The sequence below is a fragment of the Pezoporus occidentalis genome, unplaced genomic scaffold (genome assembly GCF_034315485.1).
Source record: "Pezoporus occidentalis ecotype Australia unplaced genomic scaffold, CSIRO_AGI_Poc_V1 ctg193, whole genome shotgun sequence".
Lineage (NCBI taxonomy): Eukaryota > Metazoa > Chordata > Aves > Psittaciformes > Psittacidae > Pezoporus > Pezoporus occidentalis.
Window position 1 is genome coordinate 733,009 of NW_026913782.1, and position 26,548 is coordinate 759,556.

Sequence of the window (26,548 nt, forward strand, 5' to 3'; positions counted from 1 at the left end):
GCGAACGCCGCGGTGCTCGCCAGCGGCGCTCCCCTTCCTGCTGCCCCGCCGGTGGCGGGCGGTGTCCGCGGCCCCCTGTGTGTCTGCCCCCTCCCGCTCCGCCCCGCCTCTAGAGCAGGCCCCGTCGACCGGCCCGGCCCGGCCCAGCCGAGGAGAGCAGCCGCCGGCCGTCCCACGTGTTTTGCCGCCCGGCAGGAGGGGGTTGGCAGCGTGCCCCGGGCGCTGTTTGGGAGCTGGAGCGGCGGGGAGGCCGTGGAGGAGGGCACATGAGGCGCCGGCAGGAGGAGAGGGAAGCAGCAGCCAGCCGGCCACAGCAGCCCCTGCGCTCTGCCCGCTCGGTGCGGGCCGAGGGAGAGCCGTGAGGGAGCCACCAGCCCGGAGGTGGCCGCCGCCGGCAGCGAAGCTCCCCCGGCCCGCCGGGGCGCCGCCGCCCCCCGTGCCCCGTTGGCGGCGGGCGTGATTGGGGAGCCCGGAGCGGGGTGAGTATGTCCGGTTGGCGGGCTTCGGGTTCGGCAGCGGCCCGGGAGGGGGAGACTGGAGAACGCGAGACCCGCTCTAGCACCCGGCCCCGGGGGGTCTGCGTCCGCTCCCTCAGGTGAAGGAGAGGGTGAGAACGGCGGGGATCTGGCCGCTGGCAGCCGCGGCGTTGCGGTGGCGAGGCCTGCGAAACGGAGCGCCGAGCAAGGTGCAGCGACTCCTTCTCGGGCCCCCGCGGTCCTATGGCAGCGGAGCGACCTTCACAGCCGCGGCCCGCCCCGCATCTCTGCTGCCCGCGGTCCTTTGTCCCTTCCGCCCCCTTTAAGGAGGGAGGCGGTTGGGTGAAACTGGTCCCCGAAGGTCAAGAACCGCTTACAAATTTTGGCCTCTGAATTATTTACAGGTAAATTGCTGCTGTTGTCAGTTAGAGGTAGTTTTCATAGCCATTGAGAAGGGACATACAAACCCTAACTTGGCTTCTTCAATGTCGGGGATTATGGATAGCTTTTGGTAACATACCTCTATTTAAAATGACTAAAATATTTCATTATGCTTTTTAGCAAGTTTGATATCTTGGCATCTGCTTTGGTTTGCAGCTGACAGTTTTGGACTTCGTGTTTAGACAAGCTTATTTTCAGGTAAAATCAGGGAGGAAGTATCTCTTAAAGGCTGGGAGCCCAAGGTTCTTGTCTCCCGCAGCCTGAGCAAGGGAGAACATCTGTGTGGATGCTTCTCTCTCTCTTGCAATCTCTAACCTTATTTGAACCTTTTAGTCCACAGAGATTAAATTGTGGGTGGAATGGTTTTTGCAATCAGGATAGCAGCAACTAAAAAATGAGCTGAAACAAAACCAAACTAAGCAACCCTTACAATGACCAGTTTGCTGTTTGTGCATGTTTTACTGCTGTAAAACTGCTCCTGCACTGCTACTCTTCTAGCCCAGGAACCATATTTACAGAGCTGTGCCTTCTCTGAGGCTTGAATTGAGCCAGAACAATGTGATGAAAACAGATAAGGAAATCTTTTAGAAACACATAAGAAAATTGTATTAAGACATGATTCTAGCTGTTACTTGCCTGTTTTTCAATGAGCATCATTAGAAGGGAGGAAAACCAGAAGCGTAAAAATCTGAATGGAAGACAGGAGTTTTCAGCGTTTAATGTGAGCTGGTGAGTGAAGTGCAGATCAGCTGGCTGTATGTGTGCAGAGAATTTAAATGTCTATTGAAGTTAAACAAAAGTTTCTGACAGTTGCATGAATGAACTCCCACTTGCTAGTGCATTTAACTGCACGGTGGGTGATAGTAGAAGTAACTACCATCTCTGGATGTAGTGCAGAAAAACCCTCTAACCAAACAAACATATTCAGTTCGTAACTGAATTTAGTGCCTGTTGTAGAGAGCACTGGGTAATCTCTCCACACCAGATGCTGAGGAAGCATCAATGTCATTAGGCACATAAATTTACATACATGGTGTTCCATGTTTGGTATGTGTGTGTGTAAAATCTCAGTGAAATACGAAGTTATTGCTGCAGCCTCTGAGCATCTGACTGGTTTAATCCAGAGTCCTGACTAATGGAGCAGTACCAGCATGTGACCTGCAAGTTTTGCCATGTATATTAATGGATGTTAACTTGGCACTCTGTCAGTCTGTGGAATGCAGTTGGAAGTTGGTGGGAATAAGTGAACTTGCATGTAGCAGAGAGCAAGATCAGATTGAAAAGGTTTGCCTGGAACTGTTTGGAACTCCTGTTGTTCCTCTTTGCTGCAGCTCACACCTGAGCAACTTGCTGCTGCACATGTTCTATCTCCTGTAACATTACCAGCTGCTTTTGTAGAATTAATTTAATCTTTCCATGTCCTCTGAGGATTTTCTTTGGAGTTTTGAAATATTCTAGTCAGTGTATTTCAGGATAAAAGAACAAGATTAATATTATAGACATCAGTGCAGGTTAAATATTTTTGGTTTAAATGTGCCCTTGATCACTACTTTCTTACTGTTGTCACTGTATAATGCCAAAAAGGAAAGATGCTGGAACTTGCCACTGCGTCTGCTGTGACAGACAGTAAGCTGAATGCAAGATACTATTTTTTCTAATAGCTCAGTAGAAGGAATTCTCACAGTCAGTGCTATAGAGGCAGCATTTACAATATCGAAAGGCAAGAAGTTAACACCAAACCTTTCACCCTTTCTGAAAGCTGTATGTGTTTTTCTTCTTAACAATTTCCTATGCTACTTAAAAATGTCCTTGGGAGGGGGGAGATAGTAAGGGAGAAGGCAGTGTATGCGTTCCGTATGATTGAAATCTGTTTCTTTCCAAAGTCTTTCAGATAATTTTCTGTGATTTCCAGAATTGGGGTGATTTAGTGCTCCTGCAAGTAGTAGCATTTGTAGGACATAGTTTGCTTTGTGTTGTCCTGATGTTGTATGTTGTGAGTGGTGCTCAAGTCAAGGTTGGTGGAGTTTGCAGAAAGTGATGTGGTTTCTGTTTGAAACTCTGAAACAGATCCTTTTCCCTCTGCCCAGTAATGACTGGTGTTCGCAGAAACAGGCACCTCCTCCGGTAGCCCCCAGTATTAGGCTGGGTACTTTATCAGTGTAACTTTTGGAATAACACTATTTTAACTCTCACAAAACTCACTTGATTCAGCGTGCCACTTATTGCCCATACTTCCATATTAATGCAAGAGCAGACAGACCAGTATGATATGAGCAATCCTGACAGCTGTGGAATACGGAATTAGGAACTGTGGTTTAGCCTATTGGTCAAAGAACTATTGTTGATAGGTAGGCTATTAGAAAGGGTTTTGTTTTCCTTTTGAACTAATCCTTTTTTCCAGATCTGCAGGGCAGTTCTGTCTCTGTAGGAAGCTTAGTGATGCCACCAAGATCAAGATTAAAGAAAAAATGCACTTAAATTGTGTGTAAAATGACCAAGGGCATACTGGCATCTTTCTGTGTGATGGTCGCATTGTTCCTTGTTTCTGCTGTGAATGGGATTGCCACTCATGTGTTGCATAAAGGCTGTTAAAAGGAATAGATTCCAGTAGTGGATGCACACGAAGTGGCTTTCAGGGTCATCGTAAAAACATAGTAAGAGAAACACTTTCTGCTCACTAAATGACAGCTATTGCATGCCAGTTGTAGGTATCTCACTTAATGTACACAGCTTTGTAATGCTCAAACTGTACAGTTGATTTGTAATTTACAATGCCTTTGCCGTGAAGGTATGTTTGAGTCATTAAAACTTTGTGGGCAATGCCATTGCCTGATTGGAGTGCTGCACTTGTATGGGGGGTTCAATTCTGTGGATTTGCGTGTGGGATCAGTGCTATGGAAGAGAGAAAATTCTGGAGAATTAACTTCCTGTTAACGTGAGCTTTCCATGATACCAGTTGGGGTCTGATTCAAAGCCTTCCTGCTTGCTCTCTGGTTTGACTGAGATAGCTGTGTGAATTTATGAGCGCTCTTATTTTACTTTGTAGTGAATAATGTGATGTGGCCTAAATAAATTTCAGGAGTTCACTTCTAATGCTCTTTGTTTAAAACTGTCCTTTATTTTAACTTTCTCTTTTTATTGGAGCCTATTGATTACAGTGCAAAAAGTTACGCTGTAAAGTCATCCTGCTTATGGTTGTCCAGTTAAGAGGCTTATTGATGGCACACACAGATTAGCTCCGAGATAATTCTTAGATTCAATTATGTTGGCAGATTTGTTTAGTTAAATTGGTTAGTGACTGCACTGGAGTCAATTCTTTGTGTTACGTTACAGCTTCTCTGGACAGGATTCTCACCTTGCAGTCCATTAGATGCTGTAAACCCAAATGATGCTGCTGCTGCTTTTTAACTGTCCTATTTCCTTCTGTGCATGTTCTGGCTGTCTTTTTTTAGTATGCTGATGGATTGATACGTATTAGAGCCCTGCTGGTTTTGCTTGTGTCTGTAGCAGAAGTTCAGGGCAGTGTAACAGTCAGAGTAATAGAAAAAAGGAAGGAAATAAGAGCTTGGTTTGAAAGGTCTTGCAGAGCTTCATTGTTGACTTATTTTGACATCAGACCAGGATGTTGCCCAGCAAAGCAAATTTTCCCCTGGCTGTGGATTCTCTCTTCTATGCCCTTCTGTATTACGATGCTGGGAAACAACTCCATGACTTAGCTGAGAACTGGTTTTAAGGTTAATTTTCAGTCAGATTATCTGTCCTCTGGGCAGCTGAGCAGTGAGGCAAAGGAAGCAAAAGTGGCTGAGGCTTTGTGTCAGGGGGGAAAGTCTTCACTGAGCATAAGCTGATTTTGAAACTGCTGCCCTCTAAGCTCTGACATAACCACCACCAGTTGTGTGTTTGTAGGTGAGATGCTAATGCCGAGGCTGACAGTAACCTGCTACATATTTGAATGCTTATGGAATATTCTTGACTCCCAGCACCTGTATGAACAGAAGAGAGACATACCGAGTAGTTGATGTTCTTAGGACATGCATAGATGTTATCCTTTATGATACAGAATGGGAATATACTTAAGAATAAATTAGAATATTTTCGCTAACCATTGCTTCAGTCTGCATTTCCGAGTGTTCTTTCCTAAGCAAGATAGATACCCACAAGTTATAATTTGTGAATAATGCAGTCCTCAAAACTTAATGTGTAAACCAGTATGATTTTAGATTTATAAAGTAATATGAAGTAACCTTAGGGGAGAGGGGAAACCCCCAGACCCATCCTTTTTTCCTTCTGCCTTCTTCATTTAGTTGGTTTTTTTAGCAGACTCCTTTGGAACAGCTTTCCCTTTTAAAACTCTTACAAAATCAGCAGGGCTTTCTTTCCCTTAGGTTTTGTAACATCAGCAGGTAGATGTTTTTCTTCACAGACTGTAAGACCAGAAAGAACAACTAGGTGATCTAGTTATGTGGTGAGCTTATGGCTCTGTCATGGCATGCTTTGATCTGAGTTTAGACTTCTGTATGTGTTTTTAATCAGTCTGGACAAAATGATCCAGGTATTTTTCATTAAATGTTGATTTTCTTATATGATGTGTTCTAAAGGGTTTGGAAAGTAGAAGTGAGAGTTTTTATTAAGACAGTCACTTCTTTTTTTTTTCCCCCTTCTGGTTTTAATTTATGAATCTCTTATAACTTTGCAGGAGGTCTGCGAATACTTTTTAAGTCTTAATGTGTAGTAGAGCATGGAAAAGTTATTTCCTCAGCTTGTTTTTGCAGAACCTGAAAGGAAATTGGTGAACACGAGGATGAAACTGACAGGCACAGAGGGAAAGAGCAAGGAAGAGAAATACAAAGTGAATAAGAGTTTGTAATTTTGGGATTTTGAAATCAGTGTGTTGTAAAAGAACAAAGTTGACTTCATGGTCCTGTGTAAAGATAGGAGATCCGTGGAAAATGCGCCACATTATGTTTGGTGGATTGCAGCATGATTGAGGTTGGAAGGAATTTCTGGTCGCTACCTGGTCCAGCCCCTTTGCTCACAGAGGGGCACACAGAACTGGTTGCCCAGCTCCATGTCCAGATGGTTTTTGAGTATCTCCAGGGATGGAGACTCTACCAGCTCCGTGGGCAACCTGTGCCAGTGCTTGGTTACCCTCGCAGTGGGAAAGCGATGACCTCCTGTGTTTCAGTTGGTGTCCATCACCTCTGGTCTTGGCACCACTGGAAAGAGTCTGGCTCCATCCTCTGTGCAGTGTCCCTTCAGGTACCTGTGCCCACTGATGAGATCCCCCAAGCCATTCCTTCTCCTGGCTGAACAGTCCCAGCTCTCTCAGCCTCTCATAGGAGAAATGCTCTGGTCTCACTTCACTGTGTTAGGGGTCCATTGCTGTGCTCTCTCCAGTATGTCCATGTCTGTCTTATACTGGAGGGCCCATAAATGGACCTGGTACCCCACATGCAGCCTCACCAGTGCTGAGCAAAGGGGAAGGATCACCTCTCATGTAGTATACCACCTGTCTTACAGCTGTCAAAGGAAAAGCCTAAGAACTCTGCCCCCCTGCTCTGCTATGTAGTAATTCCAATACTTGAAACAAAACATGGGAAAAGTGCTAGTCATTAGTTTTCAGTGAAGTTTAAAATAATAGTTAGTTGGCTTGTCCTGTCTTTTAATAGAAACCAGAGGTTAGGAAAATGTTCATACTATGGAAACATTTATAGCCTAGAGGGGAAGAATGAAAACTGTGGATATATTGAAAGAGTTATGTGCACCTCTTTGAGGAGGTTAGTTGGTCACTGGAAACTGGAACCAGTCAGTGCACTTCTGTATTGTATGTTCACATAAATTCTCCTTTTTAAAGGCAGATGCTGGTAATGTCATGTTGGACTTCAATTTCATGCAAGTCAGGACTCTGCATGAATTACAGTCTGAGAGCACCCAAAATTTGGTGTCCTAGGGGGTACTGGAGTGTGGTTTTGTTTAAGGAGAGGGGTACTTAAATGACATTGATGTCTGCTGCTTGTGGGAAATGGAGACTGTTACACTTACTGTCCTCTTTAAAATGTGCATAAGTGGAGCTTGTGTAACTAACAGTGTTGCCTGGTTTCGCCAGTGCACACTTGCATGCTTTGCAAGAGGCTCAGTCCACTCTGCAGGAAGCAGAAACCTGGCGGTTAAGATCCATGGAAGTCTGTTGTACCTGTAAAACGAGCAAAACTTTGACACTGGAGCAGTGTCAAAGCCCTTAGACTGTCCTTTCAACCTGTCTGTGGTGGAATTTCTTTCTCTGCAGCTGTGACTGATCATCCTCACTGTATTTCTGAGGAGGTGTGCGCTGTTGATGTAAAGTGATGAGGAAAAAATCAATCTTTCTGGCAATATGGTTTCTTATTATAAACTTTTACCTGCAGTTACAAATTGCAGTGCCTTCAGAAAGGAATGGTAGACTTCTCTTTTGTTGTGGCAATACTACCGTGATGATCACTTCTGGGAAGTTATGGGGGGGAGAAGGGAATATCAGTGTTTACCAAAAACATCACCACCTTAGAGGCTTTGGAATTCTGCAGACCTGTGGGTGTGAAGGTCACTGCAAGATCAGTGCTTTATGGCTGCATTTCCTCAGGGTTATGTCATCTTGTCCAGGGTAGATAAGCATGTTGTTTGACCCGCTGGCTTGTGTGTGACCTGAGCACCACAGATTTCTCATACAAAGCAATCTTGAACTGAAAGTGCTGCTTCTGATGGTCTGAAATGCTTATATAACCTTTGATTATATTTGTATTTGTTCCCTAGAATTTTACTCCATAATGGCTTTCTCAAAAAATCTTGTTTGCAAGACATCCAGTGCCTTAGGATGAAAAGTCTGAGAAAGGTTAGATACTGCATTTACCTGGCAGAATACAATCTGGTCCCAAAGTCCAAAGTGCTCTCAGCTGTCATGCTGTTGGATGTATGTTATCATTTTTTCTGAGGAAAGCACTGATTTTTCCATGCCATTCACTTGTACTTCTTTTATTTACTACATGTGATGTAATTTAGGAACTGTTGTACCTCAGGCGCATGCAACTTCCTTAAATACTTTGCCTTTTTGCGTTGAAAAAGCTACAAACCAGTCAAGGTACATTTCATAGAATCACAGAATCAACCAGGTTGGAAAAGACCTTTAAGATCCTCAAGTCCAACTGTTCCCCATCACTGCCAAGGCCACCACTAACCCATGGCACTGAGAGCCTCGTCTGTATGGTTTGTGAACACGTCCAGGGATGGTGACTCCACCACTGCAGCCTGTTCCAAGCACATCCAAGGCACAGCACCATCTCACTTTACTCACTGAATGACTGTTCTAGGTAAGTCAGTCTCAGAGCTTCTTGAGCCTGCCTTACTGACCTCCCTGCTTCAAGAGTGAACACTGCACCAATTTTGTAGTATTTATCAGCTTTGAGGGGATACCTGCTGTACGTTGGTATAAAGGAAGAAAATGGAAGGATTTGTTATTCATGTGCCCTTCTACTGTTAAGCTGCATAGGAGGTAAGAGAGGGGGAAATGATTTCTCACTTTAAATGTCTGGATAGGAATCTTTTTCTGTGTTGTTCATGGGGAAAAAAGAAAAGCGAGAGAGAGATTTAGTTCAAGTGCTCATGCACTGCTTCTGATATGGGATGCAGTGGCCCAGCTCTGAGAGTTGATCTACCTGAAAAGTGCTTAATGCCAGCTCTCTGTTCTCTGCTGTCCTGCTTCCCCCATCCTCTTGGCTTAGCATTTCAACCAGGTTGCATTCCTGATGACACCGACATGGAGTGGTATAAGCACCAGTGTCTCTGTGAGGAAAAAGGAGCAATGGGAATATATGGCTTCAGGGTAAGTGTGTGATGGTATGAGGGTGTGCTTTCAGGACAGCCTACACAAGTTAGTATTATCTAGAGCTGTCTGGGAAAGCGTGTGCCTGAAAGCTGTGCTTGTGCAGCCACGTTAGCCTGGTCTCAGTTTGAAATCTGTGGTGGGAAGAGTCCTGCCTTGTCACTGGCTCTGTGTTGTATTGCTTTGCCTACGGATCTTTCATGCTGACTGTTGCCCTATGTGGAAATAAGCCAGGGAGGCAAATCGGAAAAATGTGTTTTGGAAAGTTGGATTTATTTCATTGGGTTTGGGTTTTTTGCCAGCTTGTGTTTCTCTAGGAGTTAGATGACTGCTGGGGACGGCACAAAGGCAGGAGTGTGCAGGCAAGGTCAGTTAGTATTTAGTTTGCTTTAGGTGTGTAACACCACTTCCTGTATTTATCGTGTGCATTAAGTGATACAGCTCGCTTTAAAAATGAAAGTTATCAGACTTGTCGTTTGCTAGTTATGTGGTGGTTGGTTTGTTTATTTATGTGTTAATAAAGCAGCAGACATAATTTTAGTAACCTTGCTTAGCAGAATTGTATGGGGAAGATGGAATACCCTGTCCTGTTTCTGTTATCCAAGAGATGGTAAATTAGCACTGATTACCTTGTCAAGAAGGCTGAGAGGAAATTCCTAAATGCTCCTAGCATCAAGCCTATTGTTTTGATCCTGTGACCAGCGGGGATAACTTGAAGATAAAGACATGATATAATAATATAATAGTGAGGTAGGAGAAATGACTAAGAGGAAAAAGGAGGGGCTGCCTAGTCAGGAAAATAATCAGGTTATAACATGACTTGTTAGGGCAGACCTAGCACCATGTTCTCTTTTCTTTGTTCCTCAGACCTTTCTCTGGAAAAGATTAGATAAACAGTTGTTACAGTGTAGGCATTAAAGATCTTTTGAATTATTTATTTAGTAAACTCAGATGAGCTATAGAATACTTGCTTCAAACTCTAGAAGTTGGGAAGGTAAAATTCAAGTGCTTCAGCCTGCTCTGCCTCTGATGTGAATCATAAAACTGGTAATTAATTTATTTTCTGAATGGAAATTGGTGGTTCCTGAGTGCCCTGATTTCTAACTGGAAACCGTTGTTTGTTTTGTGATACAAAACTTAAAACACAGCTGTGTGGCAACTTGGAACTGAGTGTATGTGAAGCTAAAGAATAGACTTTGGGAGGGACTGTTTTGGACACTGCATTGCTCAATGGCATTGTCAGTTATAGCACTGGAGAAGTAGAAGGATTTTGAAGTCTGGGGAACTCAGAATATTAGGGCATTGGATGTTCTTAAAGGGCACTGAAGACATTTGCAAGCATTTATGAATTGTGACATTTTGGCCAATCTTCTCTACTTTTTTCTCCTTGTTTTTGTTTGTTTTTTTATTTATTAACCATACTGCTTCTCTGCGTTTGGTTTGTTTGTCAAGTGGTCCAGATGTTCCTTTATCTGCTCCGTAAGTGAAGGTAAGATTCAGCTTATAAAAAAAAAATGAAATCATTATATTATATTTTTTCTAAATATCTTTTCAGAAAAGATACCAAGAAGTTGCTGTCTAGAAAAACTTATGCTGCATGCCAGATACACAGGAACATATATATATGTGTGTATATATATGAAATATACCACATATATATATACACCATATATATATATATATATATAAAAGAAACCTCAGAGATGGCTGTGGTGATGGCTGATGGCTTTTAAAGTATACATAGTATACTCCATATGTATGCCACAAACATACATACCTATATATATAGGGTTTATTTTTAATATATAAAAAATAAATATGTATTTTATATATATATAATACACCTCAGCAATGGCTGTGGTAATGGCTGATGGCTTTTGTAGTGTGTGTATATATGTATATAAAAAAATGTGCCCTATATGTATATGTATGTATATAAATACATGCCAAATACATATAACATAAACCCCAGAGATGGCTGTGGTGCCCAGAAGTTGTTCTGTTGCCTTACTGTATTCCATGTCTAACAAAAACTTCATAAAGTGCCTGTTAAAACTGATGTGAAAAGAAAAAAAAAAGGTATTTCTGAGCCTCTTGGAGGCTGGATGTTAATAGGAGTTGGAACCTGGTAGTTCTAGATATAAATGTATGTCAGTTATGAGAAGCAGAATGTGGCCCTGTAACTTAGGAATGGTTTCCTTGAGTCAAGTGCAAATCGTGAGGTTGTGGCTTGCTGATTTTAAAGGTTTAGTTGGCTTTTTGTCTGGAGGGTTACCTTTGGTCTTTGGGGAAATAATTGCAGGAGCCAGCAAAATGAGCCTAGATTCAGCACAGTTTATCTTTTACACTCTAGAGCAGCAAAACCAGGCTTGAATCACGGTGCTTGAATGGGTTGTTAACTTGATCCTTTTGTATGAAAGTCACCTTTAGTTAGCATGCCTGAACTGAAGAAGGTGGAGGAGGAGAAATTGATATAGTGATAGATTGGGTGGATGTGTTTTGGGGCAGAGGGAGTAGTATTTGGAAGGATCCATCCATTCCAAGACATGTTTGGTCCAGAAAGGCTAGTATTTTGTCTTGAGAGCCTGTATTGACTTCTGGGCCCAAATTGCTTCTGTTGGATACAGTGGTACGTCTGACTGAGTATAGTTAGTATATACAGGTATAGTTATATACAGAATATAGCTAGTATATACAGATATAGTTATATAGAATATAGTTAGTATATACAGATATAGTTATATACAGAATATAGTTAGTATATACAGTTATATACAGAATATAGAGAGTATATACAGAATATAGTCAGTATATACAGTTACATACAGAATAGAGTTAGTATATACAGAATATAGTTAGTATATACAGAATATAGTTAGTATATACAGTTATATACAGAATATAGTTAGTATATACAGTACCTTAGCTGTGGAGGTAGAAGAGTCTGGAATCCTTGACACCTCAGATACGTCTCTGAATTACAGGGTGTGCTGCAATATATGGACCGTGTCAAAATGTCAGCAGCTGCTTCCACATTTGCAGTGCTGACAATATGACCTTCAGGTTAAGAGTTCTCTGCTGACCTGATCTTTGCCCAAAGTATGTTTGTTTTACTATTTAGGAAGCTCTTTTAAGTTGTGTACTTATAAATGACCACAAAGCAGATTAAAGCATGAAACAACTCCGTCTTCTGGGCTTGCAAAGGGCTCTTTTAATACTTAGGCACTTTCCACTTTCTCATTGTGCCCTGGGGTATCATACTGTGTGATAAAGTACGTGTGCAGCTTAAATAAGAAGGCATGAAGGAAGCAAATGTATTTCCTGGCCACGCTGACACTGTCTTTGGCCCGGTTCCCATCTACATGTAGAAGGGTGGGTTTGCAAATGGGGGAGTTTGCTTGGGAGATGGTGTAAACAGGAGAGCAAAGTTAGCCTGTTAACCTGCCTCAGCTCAGTGTTGGTAAATGCAGCTGAGCATAGTAGTGCTGTCTTGGGTGTTTTGTCCCAGTTTTGCCTCTTGACTATAGAACATGTCCAACTCAAAAATCAGTACAGTAATACAAATGCACTGTCCACTTCTGTTAACTCTTGCTTTGGTAGTCATTCAAGATGGGGATAGCAACTGGCACAAGATTCAGACATAGCGAAATAGCTGATTGTTCCATGGTATGTGCTTCTAGGGTTTGCTACCCTTTGAGCTAAGTTTAGCCAAGTGACTTTCACTGGAGCCTGTCACCTCTTTATATAAAGTGCTCAGCTGGTGTGAATCAAACTGTAACTCTGAATATTAAGGTAAGAAACTGTCTCATTACCCAAGCTTAGTTGTGGTTTGGAAGGCCTCTAAGCTACTCTATAACTGCATATGTCCATGATCTGATGATTATGAGCTTTGTGATCAGTTTATAGTGTTAAAACAGCTTCCCCAATCTTCTGCAGACTGTGTTGCAGCAGTACTGTCAGAGGCATATTTCCAGAAAGATGGGAATCAAGCCAAGCAGGAATTATTGCCGGCTATGGTAACTGTGTCTATCAATGACTGTTATACAATGTTTGCATTGTGTCTGTCTTTGTTGTCTGATGTACTCATTTGTCTTGCATCCCAGCCTGTAGTTTCCTGAATAGCAAAGTACAAGTTCTGTCAGGACAGCTGCTTAATAAGGCACATGTTGAAACCGTCAGGAAGTGAAAACTCTTTTCTGGATAAATTATAAAGCGCTGAGAGGAAGGACATGGTTATGCAGATGGTCTAGAAAGCGTGCAGGGTAAGATTCCTGGCCTTTTCCCATTGATAGCTTGATCTTGTAAGTAAAGTAATGCTGACACTTGTAAAATGTATGCAGGTACTGTTGGACAGAATGGAATAGTGCAACTGCAGTGCAGATGGCTAGGGTCTGTCTCTCTGAAGTGTGGAAGTACTAACGTGCCTAACTAACAAGAAGCACCCCTTGTCTCTATGTGTTTTCTGTCACATGGCACTTGGAGGAACATAACAGCACATGGCACCAGCAGGAAAGGGGCAAAGGAGTGTGGGCCTATAGCAAGTGAGAGTACAGAACCTGGAGGCAGCAGTAGTTATGTGCCCACTCTGAGCCAGCAGTTGTGAGCTGAGTTACGAAGGAGAAATTTGTTAGTTCTGCCGGTTATTTTGCCTCTGAGATTATCCTTGTCCTGTGAACAGTGAGAGTTGAAGGGTATCAGATTTGTAGTTACTGTCTGTGTTACACAAGCAGCAGCAGCACAGCAACAGAAGACTTCTTTAATGTGTCTGATGTCAAATTTATTTTTAAGAAGTGGTGTAATTCATGGTTGATGCCAGCCCAGATCTTTGCCACAGTCCACACTTGTGACACAGCTGTTGCTGCCAATGCATATGAGCTCCCCAGTCGCAGTTTAAAGCGGGAAAGAAGTGGATTTGCCTTACTTACAGTCAGAAATCAGCCTTCTGTAGCAATTGTGTTGTAGTTTCTGGTATTAAGAAGTAATAATCAAACTGATGTTGTTTGAGGCTGTATCTGTTCTTTCTATAGATGCTGTTTTGCTGCAGGTTTTTGTTTCTTCTTTGACCAAGTTTTTGCTGATGTTTAGTTTTTGGTTGAAAAGGTGGGACAGTTTGCTTTATTTCTTAAAATACACCTTTTTCACAGTGAAGGCAGAAATAAGAGCATGGGTGTAGTTCAACAGCCTAATTGTGATGTATGATGATACTATAGGTCTGAGGAGAAGTTACAGGTCAGATAGAGGGTTAGCAGATGCATAACTGTCACATGTCAGATATGGTAACTCTGATGCATAACTCTGTCACAGCCAGATTACTGTAACTGGGTTGATCTCGTGTATTGGTCTTTCTCAGACTTCAGTGCCTTTATATAAAACTAAAAAGTAACTTGCTCTGTATTTTCTCTTCTTTCTTCCCTTTGTTGTTCAGTGATGTGGTGCAAATTAAGAAAGATTATCCGCTAAATGGCTCTATTTTGAAGTGGTCCAACATTGTTGGACAGTGTGGGAATTCACAGAGTGTTTCCTTCAGCTGCTTTTGGGGGTTCGTCCCTTCTCTCCTCCCTCATGGGAAACGAGGATGAAAACATTCTTTGATGAGGATGTTAGTGTCACATATTGGCGTTGTAGAGAACAGACTAAATGGGTTGTTCTTGGAATTTGAAGCTCGGTATTCAGTCTCTTGTTACTGTAGCTACCGCGATTTGCTGAAGTAGCCACCCTTCATGCTTTGCCGGTGACTGAACTGGGCTGTGGAATGCTTGCCTCTCCTGTGTGCTAGAGAGGGTCAGTTACTGCATCAGGTCTGGCACATTCAGGGTGCACCTGCACGTGTTATGTTAAATAATAAACTGAGCTCATGCCTGTGGACTGCTGGAAGTTACCTGCGGTTTTGTGTAGATGAAGAAGAGGACAGTGGGTGGATTGAAACTCTTGGGCACCCCACCTCCCCCTCTTTCTCCCTTCCCTCCCCCAAACATTGTTTTCTTTGTTCCCACCTTCACAGAGTCCATCATACTGTTTTGCTGGCCACATCCTTAGAGCATGGAAGATAACAGATGTTTCTCTAAAACATGTGTGATAAATTCATGTTAATGCCCAATGCTGACTCGGTGTGAGGCAAAACAGTTCCATTTCCAGAGTTCCTTGCTTATCTGCCTTTTTTTTTTCCCCTCTTTGAAATAAAGGTTTTCTCCTTTATAAACCAGCTTTTTAACATCTTTAAAAGCAAGCAACTAAAAATGTCCATATGTAAACTAAATGGTTCAGAATGGAAGATAGTCCATGAATTTAGTGGGGGGACAAAACCAAACCAGCAGCTCTGTAGTACAGTTTAGTGCAGTTAAAGCGTTTTCTGTTTCTAACCCTGGATCACTGAGACTTGCAGTTATTTTTATGAGTAGCTTCATTTTATGGACCAGGCAGTGCTCTGCTAATCTGGAATTTGATGAAAGGAGCACAGGGAAATCCTGTGGAACCAGTGACTTAAACTGCTTGAAATGTAAGCATTTCAGCTTGCCTTCTGCATTGGTTCCTTAGTGAAATGCAAATCGAGTTGAGAATGAATGGAGGGTGTCCGAGCTTGGAGTGTTCCTGCTCATTGCCTGGGTTGGGGGCCAGAGTCAGGAGCGGTTACATGAGCCTGTGCTGAGATCATTAGACTGGGGACACCAGCTGTGCTATTATTAGGGGGTTTAAAGTCTGTGGCAGATGTTCTTAGGCTCTCTTCCAGCCCCCACATATGGTGCAGTAGAGTACATGGAAAAAGAAACGTCTGACTAATTGTTTTTCCATGCATCAAACAGATTTTGCTTTTTTATTGGGTTTCTTTTCTTCCATGCAACTGGACAAGACAGTTTTTGTTATCCTGCATATATCGAAAACCAATTGGAACTGTTTGAAACAGAAGAATGAAAAAAGTGATACAATAATAAATACAAGTGCTGTTCTTGGAAAGTAGGACCTGGGGGGATAGCCAGGACTCAAGTGCATAGGTGCATGTGTTCTGCCATTCATGTATTTGTTTTCTGTTTTCTTTGGCACTGCTATTTAGACAGGGCCCTTGTATTACTTTTTGTGTGTGTATATAATATAAAGCTGCTTCTGCAGAGATTTTGAATGTATTACACGAGATGTGATGCACACGGGGTGAAGAGGTATTAACAACAGTGATAAGAAGTATTTGTGTTCACAGATTCTAATTATGCTAGTGTAGCATACAACACAGAGAAAAGCATGGCTTTTTCTTACTATTTTCCTACTACAACAGAAAGAATGTGTGTCTTGTTTTGAAAGTCTTTTGTGTCCCCTCTGGAAATCAGTTAGCCAGTTTAAATATCCTCAAAATACAAATCACAAGCTGCTTGGTCTTCTATGGACTTCTGATACGCCCTGTGTTGTACAAAATGCAGAAGGGAGTTATCTACTGGGAGGATGCAGGACTGACTAAATGGCAAACCAAAGGTACATGAGGAGCTGAAGAATGGGAACTATTTATAATAGGTAACAAATACATCTGTGTATGGGTTTTTTAACCATGTAAGCCTGTTGTGACAAAGCAGAACAGCAAAAGTTCAACAGTTCCCTCTGCATCATCTTTTTCTTTCTGTCATTAAAATGTGTGGTGTTTTTCTAACAGAAACCAGCTGAGATGCTGCATGAGTTGCCCTGTGTTAAGCACAAAGGGAAGAAAAGGCAACACTTGATAAGGTTTTATTTTTGTATGTCCATCTCTTAACCTCCCAGCTCTCATTGGACAGATCTCTCATACAGAGCTTTTTAGTATGATTAAAGAGAACAGTACCCTAGATAAATAGTCTAACATAGAGTTCTTGTTGGCGCCGTCATACTTTTCCCATCCGTTTTCTCTGTGTATGTTCCTTCCTGGATGTTACAGGTACAGACCATGCAATTGATCAGAAAATCTGAATGCTTATTCTCTGCGTTGTTTCTGACACTGAAAAAGCAACATTGGTGACCTCAAGGAGTATTTTTCTTCTGTTTAAGTCAGTGAACTGGCATTCTGTTTGAGTGCTAGGACCTACTTGTTGGTGAGTATTTCTGACAAGAGCTACATCTGTAAATCTAGTATGAATGTGATTCTCTTTTGATATGCCTGTCGCCAGACTGTTAACCTTTCTGCTTTATAGTAACAGTGTTGTTTTAAACCATTGGAAACTGAAATAGTTCTTCTGGCTGTTCCCACAATATGGTAGGAATGACTGAGTACCTCCATATACTGCAGTGCGGAGAGCCGTTGGATGTGACCCCAGAAGTCTTTGGTGGCTCATGCAGATGAGTGCTGTTCTACATCTTACACCCGAGAGTACTGCTGTATGCTGCACTGAGAGTAAGCTGGCCTGTGTGCTGAAACCTGAGTGTTGGTTACTCAGGTTGATAGCAGTGAGAAATCAATTGCTGTTTGAATGAGATTGTGACACTCCACACAGTCACATAGCTCTTATGAAAAGGACATTGTTTCCTGTGTTACTGAGGTTACAGTGCAGGACTGTAAATATAAGAGGATTAGTCATAGTGTGTTTGCATTAAGCCTGACTGCTTAATGAAAAGGATTTTTTTTCCTGAAGATTATTTTGTTGGCAAAGCTGAGAAAACTGGGTTCTTGGTGATCTCCAAGGGATTGTTCTGAAGGCTTGGAGCATGCAAAGTTCTGACGCTCAGAACATGTAACTGTGCTGTCTGTGTGATTGCAGGAGACTGTGGTAAATGTGTTTGTGTTGTTATGCTTGGCTTCATAGGTGGCAGTCCGTGTTTGACTAGAATGCAGTATTTATATAGCTTCTTAAAATATCAGCAGCTTTCTAACTGGAGAATAATTGCTTGGATTAAAGTGGCTCAGCCTTAAGCCCTGGTCAGCCCCCTGTGAAGTTAAGTAGCATGTCCAATTTTGTGTGCATGAGGTGGGAGGAGAAAAGATTGGTTATCAACATGTTTGAGAGATGCATTTTCCCCTCCTGAGGATGTGTTAGAGGATGCAGTTGTACTTGTTAAATCTGAACTTCAACATTCTCTGCAGCTGCAGTAATGCCATTGGTGATGCTGGTTCACATACTTCTTTTGGCAGAGAACGCTTTCATGCAGTGAGTTCAAGCTAAGCAGTTGCCAGTTGTGTTTTAATTTCTCTGTAACTCTAGAATGCTTTAGACATGGAGCTTCTCACATGGGTGCATATCTTTGTGGGTAAATGGATCAACCCTTGACAGATGAAAGTCTCCTCCTCGCACTGAACATGCGTTCTAAATCTCTCCTGTGAGAATGTACAGGAGCCTATTTCACTCCCTTAATCAATATATTGTGCACAGTGTGGGAAATGCCATGTTAGGGGTATGTGTGTATTTGTTTTGTGAGGGTTCTTTTTGCTAATTGATAGGTTGACAGGTTAATGCACACTCCTATTCCTTGGGTGTATCAAGCATGAGCGTGATTTGTTTAAATTATTAATATTATTTTTATTGTCCACCCCTCCCACATGTTTGGCTTTTCTTTTAGTTGCCTTCTTGCAGAACTGAGCGTGTTGCTACTTTGGGTCAGTAGCAAAAAGAGAAACTTACTTGTGTTCTAACTAAGTGAAGCTCTGAAGAAGCAGATCTCCTACTCTCTTTTCCTCCTCCTAATTTAAAATTAGATCTGCTAGCCCAACAGGAAGGGGCTTACATTTCATGCTCGTTTTCCAACTGCCAATAGGAGCATGTAGTCATGCTGAACAAAGCAGCAGCATTCCTGGATCCTTTTAATGATGTATTCAGAACTCCAGTGCCTCCTGATTAAATGAGTACAGTGAATGTATTCACAACTAACAAGAGCAGGCTCATTAAACAGCAGTAAGTTAACTGTCCTATTCTCTTCTTGCAACCCAGTTTATAATTAAATGATGCCACAGCTGAATACAGCACTGGGCTGTCAGATGGAGAGGTTTGATGCTTTGTGTGGTTAGATAGGATTGTTGGAGTGTGAGGCATTTAGCTTAGCTTGCCTCACTGATAGGGGTACTTGTCTGGGTGGGGACTTACGTCTTTGAGTCCAAACCAACCAAAAAGTTTAAACTGAAGCAGTTAGCCAAAATGTTAATTTAGAGTTTGTAGCTTGCAGTGTCATACGCTACTGCATTCTGCTGTTACTGTTGTATAAATCCAAAGTAGCACAGCTGTACTAACTGGAATTCCTAGACTGTAACTGAGGGCAGAGTTGGCCCCTTGGTTGACTTGACTGCTGCATAAATTCAGTCTCACAGTCCTGATGGTTTGGTGGTGCCATTTTTAGAAATGAAGAGATCAGTTTAGTGTGTTGGACTGGCAGATGCAAGCTGAAGAAAGGGCTGTGCTGCCTAGAGGCATACGGAGCTTGTTGGAATTGTCTTTGGTGGTGTTAAAATACAAGTAGCAACTTGAGCGTTCATGTAAGTTATCTACCCCAAAAGGATGCTTCATTTTTTTTGTGGAGTCATGGGTGAAAGCATAAATATTGAACACTCTTATTTGCTTTTAACCTGATGTCTGTTCTGAAATGTTTTGGATTTAATAGTTGCAAGCATTATTTAATAACGAGATTTGGAGGCAGAGGGAATTTGGGCCTGAAGGAGGGATAGCAAGTACACGCTTCCTGCTTTTCTTCTGCCAACCTCCTGACACAGTTCTGGGGGCTTTTAGCATAATCAGGATGACACCGAGTGTTTAAAACCAGCTGACAGTCTATTCAGTTTGTGCTGTCTGTCTGTTTTTAAAGTGATTTCAGATAAAAGCCATACAGTCCTGGTACCTGTTAGCCATCTGGAACAGCCGGCTACCACATGGAGAGAGGCACATGTACCGTGTGTCTGCTGCAGCTTGCTGCCTGTGCCTGCCTCTGGTCCCAACCCCTGGGTTAGGCTATCAAACATGTGCTGAATTCTCTAATAAATCATTAAAGTTTCCTTTTAACTCTTCTCCTTAACCGCCGTTTTCAGTCAGATACACTGAGTAAGCATCATTGCTTGTCTTCTGCTTCTGTCCTTTCACATTAATACTGGATGGTAAAGTTCCTTCTAAATGTAAGTTTACTGCTTTGTTTGTGCTGGTGTATCTTGTAAAACCTAAGCATGAATTGTTTCCTGTAGTTCAAAGCAAAAAAAACCCTTGCACACTCCACAGTGAGGAAGAACTTGTTCTTTCCAGCATTGAATAAGAAGATTGACCCACAGTGGTTGATTCAAGTGGGAAACCACTTGTTTGCTTGGGGACTCATGGAGACACACTCACAGTTACTAGTGTCTTGGGTAGTGTGGGGACTATTTGGGGAATAAGCTGCTTTTGTTTTATTTCTGAGATTGAATTGCTTTTAACTTGTTTTTAGTACAAGACCACAAATGTGCATTAGATAAGGAGGGAAGTGGAAACAGTTCCTGTGTACAATGCTCAGTCCTGGTTTTGCAAGATTTTCAGTATTTCTAAATGAATTCTGAAATTTGTCTGTATTGTGGCTGATAGCTTTCTTATAGTACCCAAATAACTTATTTTAGACTTCTGATATTAAGGCAGTCGACTACTCTGCCTATTTGCTCAGCACATAATCTGTAGTTTAATAACGGTGCCTGAGTATCTGCAAAGCTGAGACACATTCCAAATGCTCTGGTTCTGAAGAGTAATTTCTCCTGCCTACGTGCAGTCTTTTCAGAGAAGCTGCAGGGGAAGGATTTTGGATTGAACACATATTTGCTTGTGTGGGTGTGAAAGGGGGGTGTAGGGGTATTCTTCCCTGGAAAAATGCTCCACAGTTTTCTCTGTAACCTTTCTTGGCCCATCAGTTTGGATCTTTACACCCACTGTGCCTAATAACAGTTACTACAAAAGAGAAAGTTACCTTGTATTAGTAAAGCAGCATTAGTTACTAGCACAGACAAGCTACGCCCTTCCTTCAGCCTCTATTTAGCTTATTTTTAAAGACAGTGACCTTTTCCTTCCTCACTACCAAGTTAAGATGGTAGTGAAAGTTAGATTACAAACTTGTCAAATAAAATGGTTTAGAAACATTGAGTTGAAATGCATTGCAGGTCAAGGAAATCAAGACATGTTGTGCTTTGCATATAGGCTTATTGTGAGGGTCAGGTTTTTTGGGGGGGTTGGTTGGGTTTGGGTTCTTTTTTTCCCCATAGCAAATGGACTGTCAAAGAATAGAAGTGCCAGAGAGCAGACTTCAGTTACTTCAAATACCTCTGCAGTACCACCATGAAGCAGACAATGGAGAGTGGATGATGTAGCTCATACAACACTGGACTGATCCTTCTGTAGTGCCATTATGTATTGCGGGTAGGTAGGTAGGAGACATCCAGTTAATCCCTTGAAGTTTTGGAGATTGTACAGTATCAGTAAGGTGACTCTTCGTAAATACCTAAGCAACCTGATCTAGCTGCAGATGTCCCTGCTCCTTGTCCAGGGGGGGTTGGACTAGATGAGCTTTGAAGTTCCCTTCCAACCCAGACTATTCTATGATCTGTGTGTAAATAGCACCAACTAATTGTTTGCTTGTTGCTTATAAAGATACTGCATCTATTTTACAAAATCTATTTTACACCTGCATGTCCAGACCTGCATCTATTTTACAAAATCTTTTACACCTGCATGTCCAGACCTGTCAGTTGTTGTCCTCCCTTTTTGTCTTCCCATCCTCCAGCGGTTCATTGCACTTCTGCAAGAATTTAGTCTCCCTGCATGTACTGCAAGTATCTTGAGTAAAATTTGGGATTTCTGTGTGCCTCCTGGTTTTATAGACGTGTGTGTGTGATCATTCAGGAATGATTTACCTAGGTACTGCTCCACAGAGGGTCTTGATGGAAGCTACCTTTTCCCTGTTAAACTCGGATGAAGCGTTGATGTTTCCTTTATTTAACAACAAATCCATTATTGAAATTGGAATGGAGTTGAATGCCTTGAAAGTCTGAGGTGCTCTTGTCTGGCAATTCACATCCATAGAATCATAGAATAGTTAGGGTTGGAAAGGACCTTAAGATCATCCAGTTCCAACCCCCTGCCGTGGGCAGGGACACATACCACCCAAGGCTCTGTCCAACCTGGCCCTGAACACTTCCAGGGATGGAGCATTCACAACTTCCCTGAGCAAACCCATTCTAGTGCCTCACCACCCTTATAGTAAAGAACTTCCTCCCTATATCCAATCTAAACTTCCCTTGTTTCAGTTTGAACCCATCACCCCTTGTCCTGTCACTATAGTCCCTGATGAAGAGTCCCTCTCCAGCATCCTTGTAGCCCCCTTCAGACACTGGAAGCTGCTCGGAGGTCTCCACGCAGCTTCTCTTCTCCAGGCTGAACAGCCCCAACTTCCTCAGCCTGTCTTCGTATGGGAGGTGCTCCATAGTTGCATACAAAGCAATGACTTGTGTTTCAGAATAGACTTTGCCAGATAATAAACCCAAGCAAATCCATACATGGTTCAGTAGCCAATCAGCTATAGAGTTAAGTCTGAATTTATCTCGCTGGATATGTAACACTGGTACAGTCTGGCAAAGAATAAATAATCTTACTGTCAGTTATTCTTGGTTATGATGTCAGCAAATCCTCCTGCTGCTGAAGATGTGTGGGCAAGACACATCGAAGGTGGCAATTACATGGGCTCCTTGGGAAGCCAAAAAGAAAACTGTTGGTTGAAATAATTCTTAGTTCTCAGAGAAGTCAATCTTGTAACAGGAGGAGCAACAAATGCCAGATTGTCGCAAGGTATCTGCTGTGGTTTCAGGGGAACATCTGTGGAAGTCCCAACCTGTACTCAAAGAGTGTGAACAGGAAATCTTTCTCTTAGTTCTGCATCTTGGTGAAAAGAGCCATTTTTCTCTGCAATTTCAGCCTTTAAAAGAATATTCAATTCCCTTGTCTGACCACTAAAGCGCTATGTTTGTGTATTGCTGTGAGTGTTAGTTCTGGATTGTTTCCGATTGCTGACGCCAAAGCTCACTGCTGTGTTTCTTGCTTTCTCTTTTACTTTTTTGCACTCTGGGGAAGAAAGGTGAAATGGGGGTTTTGTTTGGGTTTTTTTAATTATTATTCAGTATCTGCCTTTGAAAGTTCCATGGGACTGGAAATAAAACATCTCCCTAACAGTGGAACTAAGTGGTATAAGTAACTTGAGGGTGGGAAGAGGCCTTCTTTGAAATAGGGCAGGTGCAAAACCTTCCTCAGTGAACAGATCTATGTGAAGTGTTTTCATTCATTATTACTTTAAATCTTGTTACTTCACTATTGGGCTCAGATTTAATTTCTGCTGTTGCAGGTGTTTGTGTTCAAGCTTAAGATGAAGTCCGGAAGTGCCCATGGGAATAGAATTACATTTGCAGATGCAAATTGCCTCCTCAAATCCACCGTTCACCATATGGTGAATTTCAGTCTTCTGTAGCCACAGCCTGATACCCACAACAGCTCTTGCACTTTAATATCTTAAACCTGCATGAGTCAGGACTGTTGTGGAACAGGAAAACAGTGGTGTGAAAAGGCACTGGGAGTATCTGCAGCTGCACTGATAAAGTAAATGGTGGTTTATGTATCTTAAAGGCTGGATGTTATCCAGGTGTACAGTTGTATCCAGTCTTGACGTGAAGAGTAGTTGATTGAATGCAAATCAGTCATGTGCAAAGGATTCATATAAGTAAGAAGACAGTCCAAAATGAGGAATCTTTTGATTAGAGTTGGGTTGTCAGCATCCAAATGCTTGATGTGGTAGGAAGCACTGTGAATAGCCGCTGGTGTAGATGTGAGCCTTTTGAATAATTACAACTGAGCTTTAAAACAATCTAGGTAGTTAGACATGGAAACTTCCAATAAGCAAGATCAGGTGAGAAATGCTTAAATAAGCATTATTCTTTATTTTGTCTGAAGGAGCATCTGTTTCTTGAAGAGGTTTTGCAGGGAAAGAGTTGTATTTCACATCTACAAAGATTCAAGAGTTGGTCACTGGTACAGGCTTATCCTTGGAAGACAATGTTTATACATCCTTTGTTTTGGCACTAAGAGTTGGGTCAGTCTGCAAAGAGAACTGCTGCTGGGAGAAGAGGTGGCTGCAGTTGCAAACTTGTCCTGAATGGAGGGGACAGGCAGCTGTTTGAGAATCACAGACCCATAGAACAGTTTGGGTTGGAAGGGACTGTCAAAGCTCATCCAATCCAACCCCCTGCAATGAGCAGGGACATCTTCAACCAGATCAGGTTGCCCAGAACCACATCCAGCCTGGCCTTGAATGTCTCCAGGGATGGTTCATCCACCACCTCTCTGGGCAACCTGTGCCAGTCTTTTACCACCCTCACTGTACAGAATTTCTTCCTCTCATCCAGCATGAATCTTCCTCTTTTAGTTTAAAACCATTTCCCCTTGTCCTATCGATGAACTGTTGTGATCTGTCTTGGAGGAAAAATCAAGAAACTAATTTTGCTCAATAGTTTCTTGAGGAAGGATAAACTGTTTCCAGATTCTTGCAATTTAAAAGTTTGTTTGAGGTTACAGCCATGCACTGTGTAAAAATGACATTTTGAGGAGGGCAGAGGTTATGGCTGGCTTTCCTTTGGAGGCTAATGTCCCCAGAATGGAGTTTAATTTAGGGGACTACACATGCGAATGCCAGCTGAGCTCTCAGCTCTGTTCTCTCATCAGTGTTTCAAGACTTGCAGCAGAAAGCCTTAGTCTGTTGGGATGTGTGCAGCTTTAAAATACTGCTTTATTTTGCTCTGTGGAAAAAATCTTACTGCTTTTGTGAAGAGTCTGGAAGCATTCTGTAGTGTTTTCATGATGGTTTACACTTCTCTGCTAATGCTTTCTATGTTATGTCATTTTGTGTTATGTCTATTCTGTGTCATGTTAACATATCTTTTAATTGTAAACATCTATTTTGTTCAGAGGGTGTTTGTGACTAGTTGTCTATTCTGCTCTGTGCTCCCAGTTAAGATTTTGGACATGGTTAAGAATGTGGATGTCAAATGCACTCAGAAGACCAGGGTTTTAATGCAGCAGACTGAAGAGAGGAGTCGTCTAACCCTTTTTGACTCAGTTTGGTAGTTTGTGTAACTTCTTTGCCAGGAGAGAGCAAGGAAACTTGTGCATGAGCCAAAGGTAGAATTACATTCAAACGCAATTGGTTCTCAGCATCGAGAACTGTTCATGTGGGGGAAACACAAATAGAAGCGTCACTTACAGCAAGCCTGCAAGCCAAATGGTGATATTCTGGAGGGGAATAGGAGACTCAGGAAAGGAAGACTTCTCTGCAGATGATAAAGAGCAAAAAGAATTAAACCCCAGGTACAGCAGTGGCTGTTACAGAGCTGTAATCCCAGATACTGTTTGTCTCTCACAGGGTTTAGCTTTGGATGTGGTATATATGTAGAGTGTGCAGAGGCATTGCTAGCCGTGTTGTAAATTAGCTCAGACAAAGGAAGGGAACATGGCAAATGCTGCTTTAGTACTTTTTTTGGTTTCCCTTACTTTGCAGTTCAGTTGAATGCTGCTTTTCAGCTCTTGCACTGCAGAACTCTGCCTGGCCTCTTTCTCACATAATGCTGAGCTGCTGTAGTGCTGTCTGAGGCAGGTTTTGTTCTGGTGCATCAGGAGGAAGAACTTGGATCTGCATAGCAGTGCATTGACAGCATACTGTGCTTGAGTGGCTTCGCTGTGGCTGTTTCCTCCAGCCTTGCCTTCAGATCTAAGGTTAGTCCCAGTAAACTGTCATGTTAGTTAAAACACTGCCACCATAAGATTTGTTTGAGAATAAACCATAAGGAACCCGAGCTAATATTTTTAAGGTTATGGATGAAAATGCTTTAGGCATCTTAAGTCACGATGTTATTGTTAAACAAGTGGTGTAGGAGCAGGTAAACCAGTGCAGAGGAATTACTTGCACAGTTTTGTGGCCCTTTGACTGCAAAGAAGTCGCAGTTATTTGGGATACTTGTCCTATATTATAGGACAGTTCATTAGTCACTCATTCCTGTTGGCGATCCTGGAATATTAGAGGCAGGATATGTGTGAATATTTATGTGCTGTGTGCATCCATCTTTGTATATGCTGATAGATACTTTGGTAACTTTAACCCTGTTTACTGAAGTATGCTATTAGTGATGTCTGACTGGTATCCTGGACTTCATTCTCTTGTTAAAATGGGAATTCATTCCTACAGTGTAAGAGCTTAGGCATGAGTGTTTCCTTTGAAACACAAGATAAATTGTGCTGGGGATGTCGTCATTTTATTAAGCTCATTCTCTGGATGTGGCTTAAGTTTGCTGTTCTTACCTGTATTTAAATCTAAACCCAGAACTTTAAAACAGAAAAAAGCTAAATGGTTAAAAAATAAGGCATGAATTTGGGATGGTATGGTCTATTTTCTGCATAGAACTTTGGGTTTTAAGAGTAATCTTTTAAACCTTAATGGCTTTGAAATATTAGATTGCTGTGGGAGATGGACATTCTTTTGGTATGGTAGTGGCTGAAAGGCAGGAAAGCTGTTTAAATCCCCTTCAATATTGTTACAGTGGATTTGCTTTCTTACCAATGCATTCTAATGGAATAATCTTCATTGCTTCAATTAAACAAGGAACATCTCTTTATAATTTACTAATTGGTTTTGCTCCTCCACAACTTGGCTGCATCTGAACACCATAAGATGAGCACATTTAGTCAATCTGTAAAAAAAATTTGCAACTGTTTCTGCTCAAGTTGCAACAAGAAATCAAGTTTAACTGTGTTTTTTACATGCTCTTTGTCACAAAACCCAGTTCATCCCAGAGCCAAAATAGTTTAAA

General features: G+C 42.0%; 1 protein-coding gene across 1 annotated transcript in view; it reads left to right on the forward strand.

The window, feature by feature from the left end:
• The first annotated feature begins 282 nt into the window (after positions 1–282).
• TRAK1 (trafficking kinesin protein 1) overlaps positions 283–26,548 on the forward strand; it is a 128,487-nt gene continuing 102,221 nt past the window's right edge. The window contains exon 1 of the mRNA XM_062617184.1: positions 283–479. The gene's annotated coding sequence lies outside the window, so the exon portion shown is untranslated. The remainder of the gene's footprint in view (positions 480–26,548) is intronic.